Here is a 4,535-nt window from a genome sequence, read left to right as displayed (position 1 = left end):
GAAGCTAAAAGCGTCTTAAATTTGATGATTTTGAAGATTCCCAGGCTCTACAGGTTGCAAATGATGCTCAAATAAAGAAATAGCTTCCTAGCAAAGATAAAACCCAGGGCATTCTCAGGAATGTGTGGTCTAAACATAAAGCTGAGAGCGAAAAATAAAGCCTTTTGATAAGACTACAGAAAAGTCAAAGGTGGTGTCTCAGAGTACAGTGAAGTGGAAAAGGGGTGGGGGGGCCTGAAAGGGTGTAAAGGCCTCACAGATCTTCTCCAACAACAGGCACTGAACAGCCTGACCACGCTGACCCTCAGCAGTCCCAGCTGAAGCCCAAGAGAGACGGTTCATCTAAAGATATTCATGGGCAGAGATTTTGTCTAACGGAATGAACCCCAACAAGATTCAAGGAAATTTTAGGCAGATTAGGTCAGCAGAGACACTGTAAGTTTTGAGTGAAAGCGTCAGAGGCGGTACAAAGTCGTCACATGGAAAGGAACTGGGGCCTTCTGCCAAAAGAAGCTTATGGTGCTCTACAATTCTATTGGCGAAAGCAGGCCAAAAAATGCAACTGCAAACATAGGCTACTTTTCATGGAAAAGAATGAATCCCTCAGAGTGTGGAGCTAAGATCCCAACGTGCAGAGCCAAAAGCCACGGAGAATTATTCCTGAGCAGGAGCAGGATGGAGTCTCAATCGAGGAACCACTGCCATTTTCCTAAATGGATTTCTCATTACTATCAACCAGTGGCTTCTTTTTGCCTTTCATTGCCCTTTTAAATGTGTATATTGGTCACCCCATACCTGCCCAGCCACTGTGCATGAGGTGTGCTGGGGACAGATAACTCGTCTCTTGAGTACACGAGTCTGCCCAGGAGGAACTGTAGATGAGGAGCTGCACCAAATAAGTACCCCCACAGAGCCTCATCTGCACCTGGACCTGATTTCAATGATGAGATTCAAGACTTTGCTCTGATTCTGTGATGGGATGAGACTTTTTGGAGCTTCAGTTTGGAGGGAGTTTATTTCACATTTGGAGGAATATAAATAATTTGTGAGCAGAAGGAAGACTGTGGTGGTTTTCAAATGTCCAGAAATTCTTCGATATTCAAGAGGTGGAGACTATTCTCCTTCTCCTGAGTGTGAGCTGGGATCGTGGTTCATTCTATTGAACAGAAGAAAGCAGAAGTGATGTGTGCAACTGCAGAGACCAGGCCATAAAAGCACTGTGGTTTCCTGCTTGTTCTACTTCTTGCTCTTGGTGATTCATTCTGGGTAAGTCACCTGCCATGGTGGATGCCCAGTCAGCTAAGGAAGTCCTCACATGGAAAGGAACTGGAGCCTTCTGCCAACAGCCACAGGAATGAGCATTGATTAGATCTTTCCATGCCAATCAAGCCTTCCAGTTCTGGCTGATATCTTGATTACAACCTTATGAGAGATCCTGAACTAAAACCATCAGGTTAAAATAGTTCATAAAAAGAAAATATGTGAGTCACTAAGAAGCACATGAAAAGATACCCAACAATACTAGTCCTCAAAGAAATGCAAATTAAAACCATGGATCAACAGCATTTTGAAAAAGCTTTTTAAAAATTCACTATCCTGGCAGTGGCTGATGCCTGTAATCCTAGCACTCTGGAAGACAGAGGCAGAAGGATCGCTTGAGCTCAGGAGTTCCAGACCAGTCTGAGCAAGAGAGAGACTCCATCTCTACTAAAAATTGCAAAATTAGCTGGGCATGGTTGTGCATGCCTGTAGTCTCAGCTACTTGGGAGGCTGAGGCAGGAGGATCACTTGAGCCCAGGAGTCTAAGGCTGCAGTGAGCTATGATGGTGCCACTGCACTCTACCCAGGGCTACAGAGTGACACTCTGTCCCCTCTGCCCAAAACAATTCAATATACTTTCATAATAAAATCTCTTAACAAATTAGGAATACCAGGCAACTTCTTCAATCTGACGAAGGGGATCTATGAAAAACCTACAGCTAACATTATACTTTGTGGTAAAGCACTGACTACTTTCTACCTAAGATCAAAAACAAGGCAAGAATGTTGTACTTGAGGTCCTAACCAGAGCATTAAGGCAAGAAAAAAAAATAAAGGGGCCAAAATAGGTTATATTTAAAAAGTAAAAGCATCTTAATTTACAAGTGACATTATTGTGTACATAGAAATTCCTGAGGCAAAGAAAGCTTCTATAAGTAATAAATGAATTTAGCACAATTACAGGATACAAGTCATACAAAAGTCAACTATGTACAAACAACATAAATTAGAAAATAAAAAAATTTTAATTTCATTTATAAAAGCATCCTCCAAGGAATAAAATACTTAGTATCAATTTTTTTAAAGTGTGTAAAAATTGTAGACTGAAACCTACAAAGCATCAAGGAAAGAAATAAAGACTTAAATAAATAAAAAGAAATACCATGGTCAAGGATTGGAATATTGTTTATATACCAAGTCTCCCACAATTGATCTATAGATTAAATGCAATTTCAATCAAAATACTGGCAGGCTTTTTTTTTAAGGACATTAACAAGCTGACTCTACAATTTATACAGAAATCCAAAGGAATTTGAATAGCCAAAATATATTTAAAAAGAGGAAATTTGGGGATTACACACTGCCTGATTGCAAGGTTTCCTATAAAATGCTAGTAATCAAAACTGTGTGGCACTGGCATAAGGAGAGCCATAGATCAATGGATTAGAGAGTACATGAATAGAACCACAAATATATGCTTATGAAAAATGCTTCAAGGTAATTAATGCGGCAAGGATAGTATTTTCAAAACATGGTGTTGGAACAAATTGACAAGGAAAAAGAGAAACCATATGCAAAAACTAACTTGATATGAATCATAGACAGAAATGTAAGAACTAAAATGTTTATGCTTCTAAAATAGCGCTAGAGTTTGGTGGGTAGCGGGAGCGGAGAGAGGACCCCAGAGAGCCCTGTGCAGCCCCCGCCGCCGCTAGCCGAGTTATCATCACATACGGGAGATGTCGCAGCGGCCACAGCCGGCCCTAGTTGACGTCATCGCAACAGTGAGCAGCGAGGTCGAGACCCAGCAGCAGACACTGAGCCCAGCACCACGGGTGGTGGCCAGGGAGCAGTGGCCCCAGTGGCCTCACATCGGCCTCACATCGGGGGCGCCTACTGGTGGGGACAAGAAGGTCATCACAATGAAGGTTTGGGGACAGTAAAATGGTTCAATGTAAGAAACGGATATGGTTTCATCAACAGGAATGACACCAAGGAAGATGTGTTTGTACACCAGACTGCCATAAAGAAGAATAACCCCAGGAAGTACCTCCACAGGGTAGGAGATGGAGAGACTGTGAAGTTTGATGTTGTTGAAGGAGAAAAGGGTGTGGAGGCGGCAAAGGTCACAGGCCCTGGTGGAGTTCTGGTTCAAGGCAGTAAATACGCAGCAGACCGTAGCCATTATAGACACTATCCACATCACAGGGTCCTCCACGCAGTTACCAACAGAATTAGCAGAATAGTGAGAGTTGAGAGAAGAAGGAGCGATCGCAGCGTGCTCCTGAAGGCTCCCAAAGGCCAGGCCAGCAACGCCGCCCACCTTCCTACACACAGAGTCCCTCTGGGCGGCGACCACAGGATTCGAACCCTCCTGTGCAGGGAGAAGCGACGGAGGGTGCTGACAACCAGGGTGCAGGAGAACAAGGTAGACCAGCAGTAAGACAGAATATGTATGGGGTTATGGACCACGATTCCGCAGGGGCCCTCCTCGCCAGAAACAGCCCAGGCAGGACGGCAGTGAAGAGGGTAAAGAGAATCAAGGAGATGAAACCCAAGGTCAGCAGCCGCCTCAATGTCGGAACCGCTGCAACTTCAAGTACCGACGCAGAGGCCCGAAAACCCTAAATCACAGGGTGGCAAAGAGACAAAAGCAGCCGATCCACCAGCTGAGAATTCATTCACTCCCGAGGCTAAGCGGGCGGGGCCGACCACATGCCGGCTTGCCATCTCCACCATCTCCACCATCTCACCATCCCCACCATCCCCGCCATCCCCACCATCCCTGCCATCTCCACCATCTCTGCCATCTATATCATCTCCACCATCTCTACCATCTCCACCACCTCTACCATCTCCACCATCTCCACCATCTCCACCATCTCCACCATCTCCACCATCTCCACCATCATCCAGTTAGTCATCCAACAAGAAGAAATGAACATGAAATTCCAGCAATAAGAAATGAACAAAAGATTGGAGCTGAAGACCTTAAGTGATTGCTTTTTGCCCATTGACCAGATAACTAGAACTATCTGCATTATCTATGTAGCATGGGGTTTTTATTACTTTTACCTAAAAATGTCTTTTTTGGTAATAACAAAGGTGTTTTTTTAAAAACCCTGGTTTTTCTCAATACACCTTTAAAGGTTTTTAAATTGTTTCATATCTGGTCAAGTTGATATTTTTAAGAACTTCATTTTTAATTTGTAATAAAAGTTTCCAACTTGATTTTTTTCAGAAAAGTCAACAAACTGCAAGCACCTCTTAATAAA

General features: G+C 43.6%; 1 pseudogene; it reads left to right on the top strand.

Moving 5' to 3' along the window:
* Window positions 1-2,999: 2,999 nt before the first annotated feature.
* On the top strand, window positions 3,000-4,285 carry LOC105817266 (annotated as a pseudogene).
* Window positions 4,286-4,535: the final 250 nt, after the last annotated feature.

This window comes from Propithecus coquereli, unplaced genomic scaffold (genome assembly GCF_000956105.1).
Source record: "Propithecus coquereli isolate 6110/MARCELLA unplaced genomic scaffold, Pcoq_1.0 Scaffold404, whole genome shotgun sequence".
NCBI lineage: Eukaryota > Metazoa > Chordata > Mammalia > Primates > Indriidae > Propithecus > Propithecus coquereli.
Note: the sequence above shows the minus strand (reverse complement) of the source record. Positions and strands in the feature narration are given on the sequence as shown.